General features: G+C 44.5%; 1 protein-coding gene and 1 long non-coding RNA gene across 2 annotated transcripts in view; one reads left to right on the top strand and one right to left on the bottom strand.

Moving 5' to 3' along the window:
- The window catches only part of exd3 (exonuclease 3'-5' domain containing 3), a 100,909-nt gene that overhangs the window by 63,128 nt on the left and 15,281 nt on the right, over positions 1 to 22,500 (top strand). The window lies entirely within an intron of this gene.
- On the bottom strand, positions 357 to 3,860 carry LOC131367335 (uncharacterized). Its single transcript, XR_009206928.1, has 3 exons — positions 3,422 to 3,860; positions 2,559 to 3,328; positions 357 to 2,337 (listed from the first exon to the last, which is right to left on the bottom strand). It is a non-coding gene; the product is annotated as an uncharacterized LOC131367335 (long non-coding RNA).

The following is a 22,500-nucleotide window of genomic DNA, read 5'->3' as shown; positions in this document are numbered from 1 at the left end:
TGTGTGTGTCAGTGCTGTGTGTGTGTGTGTGTGTGTAAGGAGTCTCCAGTGTCAGTGCTGTGTGTGTGTCAGTGCTGTGTGTGTGTGTGTGTGTGTGTAAGGAGTCTCCAGTGTCAGTGCTGTGTGTGTGTCAGTGCTGTGTGTTTGCGTGTGTGTTAGTGCTGTGTGTGTGTGTCAGTGCTGTGTGTGTGTGTGTGTGTGTAAGGAGTCTCCAGTGTCAGTGCTGTGTGTGTCAGTGCTGTTTGTGTGTGTGTGTTAGTGCTGTGTGTGTGTGTGTCAGTGCTGTGTTTGTGTGTGTGTTAGTGCTGTGTGTGTGTGTGTCAGTGCTGTGTTTGTGTGTGTGTTAGTGCTGTGTGTGTGTGTGTGTGTAAGGAGTCTCCAGTGTCAGTGCTGTGTGTGTGTCAGTGCTGTGTTTGTGTGTGTGTGTGTTAGTGCTGTGTGTGTGTTAGTGCTGTGTGTGTGTGTGTCAGTGCTGTGTTTGTGTGTGTGTTAGTGCTGTGTGTGTGTTAGTGCTGTGTGTGTGTGTGTGTGTGTAAGGAGTCTCCAGTGTCAGTGCTGTGTGTGTGTCAGTGCTGTGTGTGTGTGTGTGTGTGTGTAAGGAGTCTCCAGTGTCAGTGCTGTGTGTGTGTTAGTGCTGTGTGTGTGTGTGTGTTAGTGCTGTGTGTGTGTTAGTGCTGTGTGTGTGTTAGTGCTGTGTGTGTGTGTTGGTGCTGTGTGTGTGTGTTAGTGCTGTGTGTGTGTCAGAGGTGAAGCTGGAACAGCTGTTTATAGCTGCTGTAACGTGAGTGACAACAGGAAGTAACTTGTAAAATGTAACTATAATCGGATAAAAAGTACATAGTGATGAGTTGCTGTGGTGTGAGTGGAATAAATGCCGCAGAGTGGTGCGGTTAGAGAAAAGTAACAATCTTCAGGGAGGTGACAGGAACTCTTCATCACTCCACCCACATGATGATGATGATTTTCCTGTAGCTGCACAACACACACGTAGATGTCTGTTCGTTCTAACAGGACTGTGGTGTGAATGTCACTGTTATTGTAGTGGTGGCTCTGGTGCTGCTGCTTCTCCATGGGAATTGTGTGTGTGTGTGTGTGAAACAAAACAGAAGAACGGAACCCAAGAGCTTGTGTGTGTTTTTGTCTGTGTCTGTGTGACTGTGTGTGTGTTTTTTGCAGGGAGAGAATCAGTGACCCATAGTTGTGTGTTTGCTAAAGGAGGAACAGCCTGGGTCTGAAAGGTGTGTGTGTGTGAGAAAAAACCACTAGGGTCTGGTTCAGAAAGGGGTGGGTGGGGCTATGAGTACTTTTTGTTACAAAGAATGCAACACTACACACACACACACACACACACACACACACTTAGTTTAGATGGTTAATGGTTCTAGATTTATAAAGAGGTTCTACTTGGAATCTCTCTCAGTGGAGTTGCTGTACCGAGTCGTTCTCCTTAATCTGTTCTCTCCTTCTTTAGTGCATTAATCAGATTATGATAGTGCATTAATCAGATAATCAGCTTGACGTTATGCTAGCTCCTGCTGCTAGCTGAGTCAGTAATGTTCTGAAATTTGTGAAGATGTTCCTCAGTGGTGATGCGAGCTGAGGAACCACACTGCTACCCTGACTGAGGGAACTCTGACCACTCAACACTTTTACTGTTCAGTGGAAAACAGGCTAGTGCTTAGAACCACAGGGTTCTCACTTAGGCCTCTTCCTGTTTCTGAAAGTGTGAAACATGAACAGACCACTGAACAGAAATGTGTGTGTGTGTGTGTGCATCAAGCTTGGGAATGGGGGGTTGAGGGGTGGAGTTATCAGTGGCTGGCAGAGCTTCCAGAGCCGATGCTATCGATAGCTCTGTGCGTCTGTGTGTGTGTGTGTGTGTGTGTGTGTTCTCCGGGTTGGGAAGGGTCGAGCGGAGGTTCCTCCTGTGGGACGGACGGTCCAGCCTGGGAACGTCTCTGAGAGCGGGAGCGCCCGACATCACCATAGAGGCAGGATAAAAGTGGAATGGAAAATTAGCAAAAAAACACGACACACTCGTTCCTCCATCTCTCTCCTTCCCGGATGGAGGGATCGTTTTTTCTCACAAGAACCGCATGAGCGCATTTGCGCATGAGGAAGAGGAGGAGCGGGGCGAAGGTTAACCCGGCGTGCTTTTCACCTTGTCAGTGTTCACATCATGTTGATAAATTCTCTCTAACAGCAGCTCTCTCTGACTGTAGTGCTCACTCTGATACCTTCATTGATCGTTTCCATAGCAACGGCTCATCACCAGGGGTGTGTACAGCACACGCTCCTCGCAGACGGATTAATAGGATGAAGATTTGGAGACGTTTTCTGTAAAGAGATGAAAGCTTTGTTTATGATGTAAGGAAGGAGTCTCCAGTGTTAGTGCTGTGTAACAGGAAAGCTGTATCCTAAGAGACAGGAAGTAGTTCTGTAAACAGATAAACTGATAAAAAGCGCTGATGTGTCGTTCTTTAATAAATAAAAAACTTTGTACTTGTTGGTAAACATCTGAGGTGAAAAATAACAGGCTTAAAAGGCGGTTGATTTACCTGTCCATCATTGCTTTAACCCCGCCCCCTGCCCTACCAGACATTCCTCGATCTCTGTTCCACTTTTCTCTCTTTCTCTCCAGGATCTATTTTGGTGAGCCGAGCCGAGCGGTCGGTTCCCACACAGCCGTTCCCATGGTTATCGGTGCAGAGATAGCGTCAGGGATGGAGGGGTTTTTGTGGTGGTGGTTGGCGGGGCGGGCGGTGGTGGGGGGGGTGGATGATGGAGAGAGGGAAAGACAGCTCTCAGCTCTGTTCTGGGAGATGTCAGGGATGTTAGAGACGGAGCAGGTCTCATCATATCAGTGCAGGACAGAAGGGGGGGGGGTGAGGGGGTGGGCAGGTTGCTGAGGGGTGAGAAGGACCACAGGGGCACGGACTGAGGGCCGGATTCAGTTCCCACACTCATAATGAGTGTCACAGGAGACTGAAAGGGGACTTGCCTCAGGCCCGGGGGAATTGACTGGGGCCGGCTTGGGGACGAGCGAGAGAGCGAGCTAGAGGGAGGGGTGAAGGGTTAGTGCTGGGGTCTGTGACACAGGAACTCTCTCAGACCGGCCATTCTTTAGATTTCACCTCACTGCTTTCACACCACACAACCTTCAGCTCTCCCATCGCAACCCCCCCCCACCACCACCACCACAACCACCATTATTTACAGCCCTGATTTCCACCCTCAACACGTCCTCCTGCGTTCTCTAGTCGTGGGTTTCACACTCCCATTCCCCAGGACGGGTTCTGCTGGTGTGGCAGAGGGCGGAGCTTAGAATCTGTAATTAAAAGACAGAAGAATTTGTTTGGATCGATTGTGGAGTTCATGTTTGAACATAAGATCTTCTGCATTTGTAAGACCTACTGCTTACCTCGGAAACAGGAAGTTGGAGCTCGGAATGACATCATTTCTTAGATACGCGTGGGAAAAAACACAGACCCTCTCTGGTCATCTCTTGATAGCGCTGAGCTAGCCAGCTAACTGTGAGGAGTACTGTATCCTTTCCTCCTCGAGCCAGTAAGGTTTAGAGTCAGTGAGGTTAAGAGTCTGTGAGCTGTAGAGGTTTAGAGTCTGTGAGGTTTAGAGTCAGTGAGGATACGAGTCTGTGAACTGTAGAGGTTTAGAGTCTGTGAGGTTTAGAGGTTTAGAGTCAGTGAGGTTAAGAATCAGTGAGCTGTAGAGGTTTAGAGTCTGTGAGGTTTAGTGTCAGTGAGGATACGAGTCTGTGAGCTGTAGAGGTTTAGAGTCTGTGAGCTGTAGAGGTTTAGAGTCTGTGAGCTGTAGAGGTTTAGTCTGTGAGGTTTAGAGTCTGTGAGGTTTAGAGGTTTAGAGTCTGTGAGCTGTAGAGGTTTAGAGTCTGTGAGGTTTAGAGGTTTAGAGTCTGTGAGGTTTAGTGTCAGTGAGGATAAGAGTCTGTGAGCTGTAGAGGTTTAGAGTCTGTGAGCTGTAGAGGTTTAGAGAGTCTGTGAGCTGTAGAGGTTTAGAGTCTGTGAGGTTTAGAGGTTTAGAGTCTGTGAGGTTTAGTGTCAGTGAGGATAAGAGTCTGTGAGCTGTAGAGGTTTAGAGTCTGTGAGCTGTAGAGGTTTAGAGAGTCTGTGAGCTGTAGAGGTTTAGAGTCTGTGAGGTTTAGAGGTTTAGAGTCTGTGAGGTTTAGTGTCAGTGAGGATAAGAGTCTGTGAGGTTTAGAGTCAGTGAGGATACGAGTCTGTGAGCTGTAGAGGTTTAGAGTCTGTGAGCTGTAGAGGTTTAGAGTCTGTGAGGTTTAGAGGTTTAGAGTCTGTGAGCTGTAGAGGTTTAGAGTCTGTGAGCTGTAGAGGTTTAGAGTCTGTGAGGTTTAGAGGTTTAGAGTCTGTGAGCTGTAGAGGTTTAGAGTCTGTGAGGTTTAGAGGTTTAGAGTCTGTGAGGTTTAGTGTCAGTGAGGATACGAGTCTGTGAGCTGTAGAGGTTTAGAGTCTGTGAGCTGTAGAGGTTTAGAGTCTGTGAGCTGTAGAGGTTTAGAGTCTGAGCTTTAGAGGTTTAGAGTTTGTGAGCTGTAGAGGTTTAGAGTCTGTGAGGTTTAGAGGTTTAGAGTCTGTGAGGTTTAGAGGTTTAGAGTCTGTGAGGTTTAGAGGTTTAGAGTCTGTGAGGTTTAGTGTCAGTGAGGATACGAGTCTGTGAGCTGTAGAGGTTTAGAGTCTGTGAGCTGTAGAGGTTTAGAGTCTGTGAGCTGTAGAGGTTTAGAGTCTGAGGTTTAGAGGTTTAGAGTTTGTGAGCTGTAGAGGTTTAGAGTCTGTGAGGTTTAGAGGTTTAGAGTCTGTGAGCTGTAGAGGTTTAGAGTCTGTGAGGTTTAGAGTCTGTGAGGTTTAGAGTCTGTGAGGTTTAGAGTCTGTGAGGTTTAGAGTCTGTGAGGTTTAGAGGTTTAGAGTCTGTGAGGTTTAGAGGTTTAGAGTCTGTGAGGTTTAGAGGTTTAGAGTCTGTGAGGTTTAGAGGTTTAGAGTCTGTGAGCTGTAGAGGTTTAGAGTCTGTGAGCTGTAGAGGTTTAGAGTCTGTGAGGTTTAGAGGTTTAGAGTCTGTGAGCTGTAGAGGTTTAGAGTCTGTGAGGTTTAGAGGTTTAGAGTCTGTGAGGTTTAGTGTCAGTGAGGATAAGAGTCTGTGAGCTGTAGAGGTTTAGAGTCTGTGAGCTGTAGAGGTTTAGAGTCAGTGAGGTGTAGAGTCAGTGAGGTGTAGAGTCAGTGAGGCCTTTTTTGTCTCGTCCATCTTCTCTAGGTGAAGGTGTGAAATACTCTGTGTGTCTGATGTTTTTGTTTTTAAAACAAAAGTTCTGTTCTAAATGGCTTGTAGAGTGCAGGGATACAAATCTGGATCTGTGGCCATCCTCCGTCCTTCTGTCATACTCCTCCACTTTTCTTCTTCCTCCTCTTCCTCTGCCTCTGAGTTCCTCGGGTCAACACAGACGCCGGAGCTTTGAAGTCTTTTCTGTCATTAGCCCTTAACCCCGCGCCCCTTTCCCCTTCATTTCCTCGTTATCTGCTCTCCGTCTCTTGTATCTGTTCCTTTCTCTCCACTGAATAAACTCTGTTCCCTCTCATTCACACGCTCTTCACTGCCTCTACACCAGACCTGCGTTACGCCCGCTGAGTGACCGCTCGTCATCAGACACACAGAGGGATCAGGAAGCTGGTGACTGGTGGAGAGAAGCTGCCAGTTTTAATTAGAGTTAGAATAAATTAATAAATCTCACACACACACTCACACACACAATCACACTCACACACACAATCACACTCACACACAATCACACTCACACACACACACACAATCACACTCGCACACAATCACACTCACACACACAATCACACTCACACACACACACACAATCACACTCACACACAATCACACTCACACACACAATCACACACAATCACACACTCACACACACAATCACACTCACACACACAATCACACTCACACACACAATCACACTCACACACACACACACAATCACACTCACACACAATCACACTCACACACAATCACACTCACACACACACACACAATCACACTCACACACACACAATCACACTCACACACACAATCACACTCACACACACAATCACACTCACACACACACACAATCACACTCACACACAATCACACTCACACACAATCACACACACACAATCACTCACACACAATCACAATCACACAATCACACTCACACACAATCACACACACACACAATCACACTCACACACACAATCACACTCACACACACACAATCACACTCACACACAATCACACACACACACAATCACACCCACACACACAATCACACACACACACAATCACACACACACAATCACACACACACACAATCACACTCACACACAATCACACTCACACACAATCACACTCACACACACACAATCACACTCACACACAATCACACTCACACACACACACACACAATCACACTCGCACACAATCACACTCACACACACACAATCACACACACACAATCACACACACACACAATCACACACACACACAATCACACACACACACACAATCACACTCACACACAATCACAATCACACAATCACACTCACACACAATCACACACACACAATCACACACACACACAATCACACTCACACACACACAATCACACTCACACACACAATCACACACACACACACAATCACACTCACACACACACAATCACACTCACACACTCACACACACAATCACACTCACACACACACACAATCACACTCACACACACAATCACACTCACACACACACAATCACACTCACACACACACACACACAATCACACTCACACACAATCACACACACACACAATCACACCCACACACACAATCACACACACACACAATCACACTCACACACACAATCACACTCACACACAATCACAATCACACACACACAATCACACACACACAATCACAATCACACACACAATCACACACACACAATCACAATCACACAATCACACTCACACACACAGTCACACTCACACACAATCACACAATCACACACACACACAATCACACACACACACAATCACACACACACACACAATCACACTCACACACAATCACACCCACACACACAATCACACACACACACAATCACACACACACAATCACACTCACACACACAATCACACACACACACAATCACACTCACACACACAATCACACACACACACAATCACACTCACACACAATCACACACACACACAATCACACACACACACAATCACACTCACACACACACAATCACACTCACACACACACAATCACACACACACACACAATCACACACACACACACAATCACACTCACACACACAATCACACTCACACACACACAATCACACTCACACACACACAATCACACTCACACACAATCACACTCACACACACACACAATCACACTCACACACACAATCACACTCACACACACACAATCACACACAATCACACTCACACACACACAATCACACTCACACACAATCACAATCACACACACACAATCACACACACACAATGACAATCACACACACACAATCACACTCACACACAATCACAATCACACAATCACACTCACACACAATCACACTCACACACAATCACACAATCACACACACACACAATCACACACACACACACAATCACAATCACACAATCACACTCACACACAATCACACACACACAATCACACACACACACTCACACACACACAATCACACACACACACACAATCACACACACACACACAATCACACACACACAATCACACACACACACAATCACACTCACACACAATCACACTCACACACACACAATCACACTCACACACACACAATCACACACACACAATCACACACAATCACACTCACACACAATCACAATCACACTCACACACAATCACAATCACACTCACACACAATCACACAATCACACACACAATCACACAATCACACACACAATCACACAATCACACACACACAATCACACTCACACACAATCACACTCACACACACACACAATCACACTCACACACACAATCACACTCACACACACACAATCACACACAATCACACTCACACACACACAATCACACTCACACACAATCACAATCACACACACACAATCACACACACACAATCACACACACACAATCACACTCACACACAATCACAATCACACAATCACACTCACACACACACAATCACACTCACACACACACAATCACACACACACAATCACACACACACAGTCACACACACAATCACACAATCACACTCACACACTCACACACACAATCACACTCACAATCATACACACAATCATACACACACAATCATACACACACAATCATACACACACAATCACACACACAATCATACACACAATCATACACACAATCATACACACACACACACACACACACTCATACAGACACAATCATACACACACAATCACACATACACACACAATCACACACACACACAATCACACACACACAATCACACACACACACAATCACACTCACACACAATCACACTCACACACACACAATCACACTCACACACACACAATCACACACAATCACACTCACACACAATCACAATCACACTCACACACAATCACACAATCACACACATAATCACACAATCACACACACAATCACACAATCACACACACACACAATCACACACACACAATCACACTCAGACAATCACACTCACACACAATCACACTCACACACACACACACACACAATCACACTCACACACACACAATCACACACACACAATCACACACACACAGTCACACACACAATCACACAATCACACTCACACAATCACTCACACACAATCACAATCACACAATCACACTCACACACAATCACACACACACACAATCACACTCACACACAATCACACTCACACACAATCACACACACACAATCACAATCACACAATCACACTCACACACAATCACACACACACAATCACACACACACAATCACACACACACTCACACACACACAATCACACACACACACACAATCACACTCACACACAATCACACTCACACACACAATCACACTCACACACACACAATCACACACACACAATCACACACAATCATATACACAATCATACACACAATCACAATCATACACACACACAATCATACACACACAATCACACACATACACACACAATCATACACACAATCACACACACAATCATACACACACAATCACACACACAATCATACACACAATCACACACACAATCACACACAAACAATCATACACACAATCACACACAATCATACACACACTCATACACACACACAATCATACACAATCATACACACAATCATACACACTCATACACACACAATCATACACACACAATCACACACACAATCACACACACAATCATACACACACAATCATACACACACAATCATACACACACAATCACACACACAATCATACACACAATCACACACACAATCATACACACACAATCATACACACACAATCACACATACACACACAATCACACACACACACAATCACACACACACAATCATACACGCAATCACACACAATCATACACAATCATACACAATCATACACACACACAATCATACACACAATCACACACACAATCATACACACACAATCACACACAATCATACACACAATCATACACACAATCATACACACACAATCATAAACACAATCATACACACACAATCATACACACAATCACACACACACAATCATACACACACAATCACACACAATCATACACACACTCATACACACACACAATCATACACACAATCACACACAATCATACACAATCATACACACACACAATCATACACACAATCACACACAATCATACACACACAATCACACACACAATCATACACACACAATCACACACAATCACACACACAATCATACACACACAATCACACACAATCATACACACACAATCATACACACACAATCACACACAATCATACACACACTCATACACACACACAATCATACACAATCATACACACACACAATCATACACACAATCACACACACAATCATACACACACAATCATACACACACACACAATCATACACACACAATCACACACAATCATACACACACAATCATACACACAATCACACACACAATCATACACACACAATCACACACAATCATACACACACACAATCATACACACAATCACACACAATCATACACAATCATACACACACACAATCATACACACAATCACACACACAATCATACACACAATCACACACACAATCATACACACACAATCACACACACAATCATACACACACTCATACACACACACAATCATACACAATCATACACACACACAATCATATACACAATCATACACACAATCACATACACACAATCATACACACACAATCACACACACACACACAATCACATACACACAATCACACACACAATCATACACACAATCTCACAATCATACACACACAATCACACACAATCATACACACAATCATACACACAATCACACACAATCATACACACACACAATCATACACACAATCACACACACAATCATACACACACAATCACACACAATCATACACACACAATCACACACAATCATACACACACAATCACACACAATCATACACACACAATCATACACACACTCATACACACACACAATCATACACACAATCACACACACAATCATACACACACAATCACACACAATCATACACACACACAATCACACACACAATCACACACAATCATATACACAATCATACACACAATCACACACACACAATCATACACACTCATACACACACTCATACACACACAATCATACACACAATCACACACAATCATACACAATCATACACACAATCACACACACACAATCATACACACTCATACACACACTCATACACACTCATACACACACAATCATACACACAATCATACACACAATCACACACACACAATCATACACACTCATACACACACTCATACACACTCATACACACACAATCATACACACAATCACACACAATCATACACAATCATACACACAATCATACACACACAATCACACACAATCATACACACACTCATACACACACACAATCATACACACAATCACACACACAATCACACACACAATCATACACACACAATCACACACAATCACACACACAATCATACACACACAATCACACACACAATCATACACACACAATCACACACAATCATACACACACTCATACACACACACAATCATACACACACAATCACACACACAATCATACACACACAATCACACACAATCATACACACACACAATCATACACACAATCACACACACAATCATACACACTCATACACACACTCATACACACACAATCATACACACAATCACACACAATCATACACAATCATACACACAATCACACACACACAATCATACACACTCATACACACACTCATACACACTCATACACACACAATCATACACACAATCATACACACAATCACACACACACAATCATACACACTCATACACACACTCATACACACTCATACACACACAATCATACACACAATCACACACAATCATACACAATCATACACACACACAATCATACACACAATCACACACACAATCATACACACTCATACACACACTCATACACACACAATCATACACACAATCACACACAATCATACACAATCATACACACAATCACACACACACAATCATACACACTCATACACACACTCATACACACTCATACACACACAATCATACACACAATCATACACACAATCACACACACACAATCATACACACTCATACACACACTCATACACACTCATACACACACAATCATACACACAATCACACACAATCATACACAATCATACACACAATCACACACACACAATCATACACACTCATACACACACTCATACACACTCATACACACACAATCATACACACAATCACACACAATCATACACAATCATACACACACACAATCATACACACAATCACACACACAATCATACACACTCATACACACACTCATACACACACAATCATACACACAATCACACACAATCATACACAATCATACACACAATCACACACACACAATCATACACACTCATACACACACTCATACACACTCATACACACACAATCATACACACAATCATACACACAATCACACACACACAATCATACACACTCATACACACACTCATACACACTCATACACACACAATCATACACACAATCACACACAATCATACACACACACACAATCATACACACAATCATACACACACAATCACACACAATCATACACACACTCATACACACACACAATCATACACACAATCACACACACAATCACACACACAATCATACACACACAATCACACACAATCACACACACAATCATACACACACAATCACACACACAATCATACACACACAATCACACACAATCATACACACACTCATACACACACACAATCATACACACACAATCACACACACAATCATACACACACAATCACACACAATCATACACACACACAATCATACACACAATCACACACACAATCATACACACACAATCACACACAATCATACACACAATCATACACACACAATCATAAACACAATCATACACACACAATCATACACACAATCACACACAATCATACACAATCACACACAATCATACACACACACAATCATACACACAATCACACACACACTCATACACACTCATACACACACAATCATACACACAATCACACACAATCATACACACACACACAATCATACACACAATCATACACACACAATCACACACAATCATACACACACTCATACACACACAATCATACACACACACACACAATCATACACACACAATCATACACACACAATCATACACACAATCACACACACAATCATACACACACAATCATACACACACAATCACACACAATCATACACACACTCATACACACACACAATCATACACAATCATACACACTCATACACACACTCATACACACACAATCATACACACACAATCATACACGCAATCACACACAATCATACACAATCATACACACACACAATCATACACACAATCACACACACAATCATACACACACAATCACACACTATCATACACACACAATCACACACAATCATACACACACAATCACACACAATCATACACACACACAATCATACACACAATCACACACACAATCATACACACACAATCACACACAATCATACACACACAATCACACACAATCATACACACACTCATACACACACACAATCATACACACAATCACACACACAATCATACACACAATCACACACAATCATACACGCACACAATCATACACACAATCACACACACAATCATACACACACAATCACACACAATCATACACACAATCATACACACACAATCATACACACAATCACACACACAATCATACACACACAATCACACACAATCATACACACACACAATCACACACACAATCACACACACACAATCATACACACACAATCACACACAATCATATACACAATCATACACACACACACAATCATACACACAATCACACACACAATCATACACACAATCACACACACAATCACACACACAATCACACACAATCACACACACACACTCATACACACTCATACACACACAATCATACACACAATCACACACAATCATACACAATCATACACACACACACAATCATACACACAATCATACACCCAATCACACACACAATCACACACACAATCACACACAATCATACACACACAATCACACACAATCATACACACACTCATACACACACACAATCATACACAATCATACACACAATCACACACACAATCATACACACTCATACACACACTCATACACACACAATCATACACACAATCACACACAATCATACACAATCATACACACACACAATCATACACACAATCACACACACAATCATACACACACAATCACACACAATCATACACACAATCATACACACAATCACACACAATCATACACACACAATCATACACACACAATCATACACACACAATCATACACACAATCATACACACACAATCATACACACAATCATACACACACAATCATACACACACAATCATACACACAATCACACACACAATCACACACACACAATCATACACACACAATCACACACAGTCATACACACAATCACACACAATCATACACAATCATACACACACACAATCATACACACAATCACACACACAATCATACACAATCATACACACACACAATCATACACACAATCACACACACAATCATACACACACAATCATACACACAATCATACACACAATCACACACACAATCACACACACAATCATACACACAATCACACACAATCATACACAATCATACACACACACAATCATACACACAATCACACACACATACACACACAATCATACACTCACAATCATAAACACAATCATACACACAATCACACACACAATCACACACACAATCATACACACAATCACACACAATCATACACAATCATACACACACAATCATAAACACAATCATACACACACAATCATACACACAATCACACACACAATCACACACACACAATCATACACACTCATACACACACAATCATACACACACAATCATACACACAATCACACACACAATCATACACACACAATCATACACACAATCACACACACAATCATACACACAATCACACACACACAATCATACACACAATCATACACACACAATCATACACACACAATCATACACACAATCACACACAATCATACACACACTCATACACACACACACAATCACACACACAATCATACACACAATCACACACAATCATACACACACAATCACACACACAATCACACACAATCATACACACACTCATACACACACACACAATCACACACACAATCATACACACAATCACACACAATCATACACACACAATCATACACACAATCACACACAATCATACACACACTCATACACACACACACAATCACACACACAATCATACACACAATCACACACAATCATACACACACAATCACACACAATCATACACACAATCACACACACAATCATACACACAATCACAGACACTCACACACAATCACACACACACAATCACATACACACACAATCACATAGACACAATCATACACACAATCATACAATCACACACACACAATCACACACACAATCATACACACAATCACACACAATCATACACACAATCATACACACAATCACACACACACAATCACACACACACAATCATACACACACAATCATACACACACAATCATACACACACAATCTCACACACACAATCACACACACACACACACTCATGCACAATCACACATACACGCGCACACACACAATCACACATTCACACAATCACACACACACCCAATTACACACACAATCACACATACACACAATCTCTCTCACACACAAACACATACACACACAATCACACATTAGATTATTATACAATAAATAAAAATAAATAAAGAGTAGACTAGCGGTGGTGGCTCAAGTGGTTAAGGCTCTGGGTCGTTGACCAGAAGATCAGGGGTTCAAACCACAGCACTGCCAAGTTGCCACTGTTGGGCCCTTAACCCTCTCTGCTCCAGGGGCAGTGTATCATGGCTGACCCTGCGCTCTGACCCCAACCTCCAAGGCTGGGATATGCAAAGAAAGAATTTCACTGTGCTGTAATTAATTATTATTATTATTATTAATAAGAATAGAATCAGCAGAATAGTGAGAGAAAAAGTGTCAAGTGAGATGGACGGATGTGGACAGAATGTAGATAGAAGTTGTTGTGTAATGGTGTTCCAGTCACTTCATTAAAGGTAAAGTCCAGTTAGAGGAGGTCAGTGTGATTGTTGATGGTGTAGATTAGATCACACTCTGGTCAACAAACTAACTTTTTTTTTCTTCCTCAAAATATGATTGTATGTTTTTCTAGCTGTAACTTTCCTTCCTGCTGTCCATCACACTGCCCTGTCCATGGTGATGTTCCAGATTGTTCCGGCTCACCCGTCCAGCATCGCGTTCGGTTACCGAACCAGGAGGGAATTTCTGGAGTGGCCCGTTTGAAGGACCTGAGCCCCGGTCCTCCTCTCACGCTCTCGGCCCTCATCATTAACCCCCTGACCCTGCGCCCTCGCCTTGTTTTTTTTTACCCAATTTTCCCTCGATTTACTTTTTGCCAGTTCCCACCCCATTATCCCAGAGGGTGAAGACTAACAGGTGCTTCCTCAGGGACTCGTCATGCTCCGGAGACCTCCGTCCATTCACATGGTCACATGGACCGTACCATTCCTCTCTCTCACAGGGAACATGGAGGAGGGATGCAGCTTTACATCACATGTAATGTGTGTGTGTGACAGATGTGTAGTGTGTGTGACAGATGTGTAGTGTGTGCGACAGGGGTGTAGTGTGTGTGACAGGGGTGTAGTGTGTGTGTATGACAGATGTGTAGTGTGTGTGACAGAGGTGTAGTGTGTGTGACAGAGGTGTAGTGTGTGTGACAGATGTGTAGTGTGTGACGGGTGTAGTGTGTGTGTGACAGAGGTGTAGTGTGTGTGTGTGACAGATGTGTAGTGTGTGTGACAGATGTGTAGTGTGTGTGTGACAGATGTGTAGTGTGTGTGACAGATGTGTAGTGTGTGACGGGTGTAGTGTGTGACGGGTGTAGTGTGTGACAGGTGTAGTGTGTGTGACAGATGTGGTGTGTGTGGGTGTGACAGATGTGGTGTGTGTGTGACAGATGTGTAGTGTGTGACGGGTGTAGTGTGTGTGTGTGTGACGGGTGTAGTGTGTGTGTGTGACAGATGTGTAGTGTGTGTGTGTGACAGATGTGTTGTGTGTGTGTGACAGATGTGTAGTGTGTGTGTGTGACCGAGGTGTAGTGTGTGTGACAGAGGTGTAGTGTGTGTGACAGATGTGTGTGACAGGGGTGTAGTGTGTGTGACAGATGTGTAGTGTGTGTGACCGAGGTGTAGTGTGTGTGACAGAGGTGTAGTGTGTGTGACAGAGGTGTAGTGTGTGTGACCGAGGTGTAGTGTGTGTGACAGAGGTGTAGTGTGTGTGACAGGGGTGTAGTGTGTGTGACAGATGTGTGTGACAGGGGTGTAGTGTGTGTGACAGATGTGTAGTGTGTGTGTGTTACAGAGGTGTAGTGTGTGTGACAGAGGTGTAGTGTGTGTGACAGAGGTGTAGTGTGTGTGACCGAGGTGTAGTGTGTGTGACCGAGGTGTAGTGTGTGTGACCGAGGTGTAGTGTGTGTGACAGAGGTGTAGTGTGTGTGACAGGGGTGTAGTGTGTGTGACAGATGTGTAGTGTGTGTGACAGGGGTGTAGTGTGTGTGACAGATGTGTAGTGTGTGTGTGTTACAGAGGTGTAGTGTGTGTGACAGAGGTGTAGTGTGTGTGACAGAGGTGTAGTGTGTGTGACAGAGGTGTAGTGTGTGTGACGGGTGTAGTGTGTGTGTTACAGAGGTGTAGTGTGTGTGACAGAGGTGTAGTGTGTGTGACAGAGGTGTAGTGTGTGTGACAGATGTGTAGTGTGTGTGTTACAGAGGTGTAGTGTGTGTGACAGAGGTGTAGTGTGTGTGACAGGGGTGTAGTGTGTGTGACAGATGTGTAGTGTGTGTGACAGGGGTGTAGTGTGTGTGACAGAGGTGTAGTGTGTGTGACAGAGGTGTAGTGTGTGTGTGACAGAGGTGTAGTGTGTGTGACAGAGGTGTAGTGTGTGTGACAGAGGTGTAGTGTGTGTGACAGAGGTGTAGTGTGTGTGACAGAGGTGTAGTGTGTGTTACAGAGGTGTAGTGTGTGTGACAGATGTGTAGTGTGTGTGACAGAGGTGTAGTGTGTGTGACAGAGGTGTAGTGTGTGTGACAGAGGTGTAGTGTGTGTGTGACAGAGGTGTAGTGTGTGTGACAGATGTGCAGTGTGTGTGACGGGTGTAGTGTGTGTGTTACAGAGGTGTAGTGTGTGTGACAGAGGTGTAGTGTGTGTGACAGAGGTGTAGTGTGTGTGACAGAGGTGTAGTGTGTGTGACAGATGTGTAGTGTGTGTGACAGGGGTGTAGTGTGTGTGTTACAGAGGTGTAGTGTGTGTGACAGAGGTGTAGTGTGTGTGACAGAGGTGTAGTGTGTGTGACAGGGGTGTAGTGTGTGTGACAGATGTGTAGTGTGTGTGTTACAGAGGTGTAGTGTGTGTGACAGAGGTGTAGTGTGTGTGACAGAGGTGTAGTGTGTGTGACAGAGGTGTAGTGTGTGTGTTACAGAGGTGTAGTGTGTGTGACAGAGGTGTAGTGTGTGTGACAGAGGTGTAGTGTGTGTGACAGAGGTGTAGTGTGTGTGACAGGGGTGTAGTGTGTGTGTGACAGAGGTGTAGTGTGTGTGACAGAGGTGTAGTGTGTGTGACAGGGGTGTAGTGTGTGTGACAGAGGTGTAGTGTGTGTGACAGAGGTGTAGTGTGTGTGACAGAGGTGTAGTGTGTGTGACAGGGGTGTAGTGTGTGTGACAGAGGTGTAGTGTGTGTGACAGAGGTGTAGTGTGTGTGACAGGGGTGTAGTGTGTGTGACAGGGGTGTAGTGTGTGTGACAGAGGTGTAGTGTGTGTGACAGAGGTGTAGTGTGTGTGACAGAGGTGTAGTGTGTGTGACAGAGGTGTAGTGTGTGTGACAGAGGTGTAGTGTGTGTGACAGGGGTGTAGTGTGTGTGACAGAGGTGTAGTGTGTGTGACAGAGGTGTAGTGTGTGTGACAGAGGTGTAGTGTGTGTGACAGAGGTGTAGTGTGTGTGACAGAGGTGTAGTGTGTGTGACAGAGGTGTAGTGTGTGTGACAGAGGTGTAGTGTGTGTGACAGAGGTGTAGTGTGTGTGACAGAGGTGTAGTGTGTGTGACAGAGGTGTAGTGTGTGTGTGACAGAGGTGTAGTGTGTGTGACAGAGGTGTAGTGTGTGTGACAGAGGTGTAGTGTGTGTGACAGAGGTGTAGTGTGTGTGACAGAGGTGTAGTGTGTGTGTTACAGAGGTGTAGTGTGTGTGTTACAGAGGTGTAGTGTGTGTGACAGAGGTGTAGTGTGTGTGACAGAGGTGTAGTGTGTGTGTGACAGAGGTGTAGTGTGTGTGTGACAGAGGTGTAGTGTGTGTGACAGGGGTGTAGTGTGTGTGACAGAGGTGTAGTGTGTGTGTTACAGAGGTGTAGTGTGTGTGACAGGGGTGTAGTGTGTGTGACAGAGGTGTAGTGTGTGTGACAGAGGTGTAGTGTGTGTGTTACAGAGGTGTAGTGTGTGTGACAGAGGTGTAGTGTGTGTGACAGAGGTGTAGTGTGTGTGACAGAGGTGTAGTGTGTGTGACAGATGTGTAGTGTGTGTGTTACAGAGGTGTAGTGTGTGTGACAGGGGTGTAGTGTGTGTGTTACAGAGGTGTAGTGTGTGTGACAGATGTGTAGTGTGTGTGTGACAGAGGTGTAGTGTGTGTGACAGGGGTGTAGTGTGTGTGACAGAGGTGTAGTGTGTGTGACAGGGGTGTAGTGTGTGTGACAGATGTGTAGTGTGTGTGACAGAGGTGTAGTGTGTGTGACAGGGGTGTAGTGTGTGTGTGACAGAGGTGTAGTGTGTGTGACAGGGGTGTAGTGTGTGTGACAGAGGTGTAGTGTGTGTGACAGAGGTGTAGTGTGTGTGACAGAGGTGTAGTGTGTGTTACAGGGGTGTAGTGTGTGTGACAGATGTGTAGTGTGTGTGTTACAGAGGTGTAGTGTGTGTGACAGAGGTGTAGTGTGTGTGACAGAGGTGTAGTGTGTGTGACAGGGGTGTAGTGTGTGTGACAGATGTGTAGTGTGTGTGACAGAGGTGTAGTGTGTGTGACAGGGGTGTAGTGTGTGTGTGACAGAGGTGTAGTGTGTGTGACAGAGGTGTAGTGTGTGTGACAGGGGTGTAGTGTGTGTGACAGAGGTGTAGTGTGTGTGACAGAGGTGTAGTGTGTGTGACAGAGGTGTAGTGTGTGTGTGTTACAGAGGTGTAGTGTGTGTGTTACAGAGGTGTAGTGTGTGTGACAGGGGTGTAGTGTGTGTGACAGGGGTGTAGTGTGTGTGACAGGGGTGTAGTGTGTGTGACAGGGGTGTAGTGTGTGTGTTACAGAGGTGTAGTGTGTGTGACAGAGGTGTAGTGTGTGTGACAGAGGTGTAGTGTGTGTGACAGAGGTGTAGTGTGTGTGACAGAGGTGTAGTGTGTGTGACAGAGGTGTAGTGTGTGTGACAGAGGTGTAGTGTGTGTGACAGGGGTGTAGTGTGTGTGTTACAGAGGTGTAGTGTGTGTGTTACAGAGGTGTAGTGTGTGTGACAGAGGTGTAGTGTGTGTGACAGAGGTGTAGTGTGTGTGTTACAGAGGTGTAGTGTGTGTGACAGAGGTGTAGTGTGTGTGACAGAGGTGTAGTGTGTGTGACAGGGGTGTAGTGTGTGTGACAGAGGTGTAGTGTGTGTGACAGGGGTGTAGTGTGTGTGTGACAGGGGTGTAGTGTGTGTGTGACAGAGGTGTAGTGTGTGTGACAGGGGTGTAGTGTGTGTGACAGAGGTGTAGTGTGTGTGACAGAGGTGTAGTGTGTGTGACAGAGGTGTAGTGTGTGTGTGACAGGGGTGTAGTGTGTGTGTGACAGAGGTGTAGTGTGTGTGACAGGGGTGTAGTGTGTGTGACAGAGGTGTAGTGTGTGTGACAGAGGTGTAGTGTGTGTGACAGAGGTGTAGTGTGTGTGTGACAGGGGTGTAGTGTGTGTGTGACAGAGGTGTAGTGTGTGTGACAGGGGTGTAGTGTGTGTGTGACAGAGGTGTAGTGTGTGTGACAGAGGTGTAGTGTGTGTGACAGGGGTGTAGTGTGTGTGACAGAGGTGTAGTGTGTGTGACAGGGGTGTAGTGTGTGTGACAGATGTGTAGTGTGTGTGTTACAGAGGTGTAGTGTGTGTGACAGGGGTGTAGTGTGTGTGACAGATGTGTGTGACAGGGGTGTAGTGTGTGTGACAGATGTGTAGTGTGTGTGTTACAGAGGTGTAGTGTGTGTGACAGGGGTGTAGTGTGTGTGACAGATGTGTAGTGTGTGTGTGACAGAGGTGTAGTGTGTGTGACAGAGGTGTAGTGTGTGTGACAGATGTGTAGTGTGTGTGTGACAGAGGTGTAGTGTGTGTGACAGAGGTGTAGTGTGTGTGACAGATGTGTAGTGTGTGTGTGACAGGGGTGTAGTGTGTGTGTTACAGAGGTGTAGTGTGTGTGACAGAGGTGTAGTGTGTGTGACAGGGGTGTAGTGTGTGTGACAGGGGTGTAGTGTGTGTGACAGAGGTGTAGTGTGTGTGACAGAGGTGTAGTGTGTGTGACAGAGGTGTAGTGTGTGTGACAGAGGTGTAGTGTGTGTGACAGAGGTGTAGTGTGTGTGTGACAGAGGTGTAGTGTGTGTGACAGATGTGTAGTGTGTGTGTTACAGAGGTGTAGTGTGTGTGACAGGGGTGTAGTGTGTGTGACAGAGGTGTAGTGTGTGTGTGAGAGAGGTGTAGTGTGTGTGACAGGGGTGTAGTGTGTGTGACAGAGGTGTAGTGTGTGTGACAGATGTGTAGTGTGTGTGACAGAGGTGTAGTGTGTGTGACAGAGGTGTAGTGTGTGTGACAGAGGTGTAGTGTGTGTGACAGAGGTGTAGTGTGTGTGACAGAGGTGTAGTGTGTGTGTGTGACAGAGGTGTAGTGTGTGTGACAGATGTGTAGTGTGTGTGACAGAGGTGTAGTGTGTGTGACAGAGGTGTAGTGTGTGTGACAGGGGTGTAGTGTGTGTGACAGGGGTGTAGTGTGTGTGTTACAGAGGTGTAGTGTGTGTGACAGAGGTGTAGTGTGTGTGACAGAGGTGTAGTGTGTGTGACAGAGGTGTAGTGTGTGTGACAGAGGTGTAGTGTGTGTGACAGGGGTGTAGTGTGTGTGACAGAGGTGTAGTGTGTGTGACAGAGGTGTAGTGTGTGTGACAGAGGTGTAGTGTGTGTGACAGAGGTGTAGTGTGTGTGACAGATGTGTAGTGTGAGTGTTGTGTGTGTGTGACAGAGGTGTAGTGTGTGTGACAGAGGTGTAGTGTGTGTGACAGAGGTGTAGTGTGTGTGACAGAGGTGTAGTGTGTGTGACAGAGGTGTAGTGTGTGTGACAGAGGGGGAGTGTGTGTGTGTGT

Source organism: Hemibagrus wyckioides, linkage group LG16 (genome assembly GCF_019097595.1).
Source record: "Hemibagrus wyckioides isolate EC202008001 linkage group LG16, SWU_Hwy_1.0, whole genome shotgun sequence".
In the NCBI taxonomy this organism is placed as follows: domain Eukaryota; kingdom Metazoa; phylum Chordata; class Actinopteri; order Siluriformes; family Bagridae; genus Hemibagrus; species Hemibagrus wyckioides.
The sequence above is the reverse complement of the archived record's forward strand: the minus strand, read 5'-3'. Positions and strand labels throughout refer to the sequence as shown.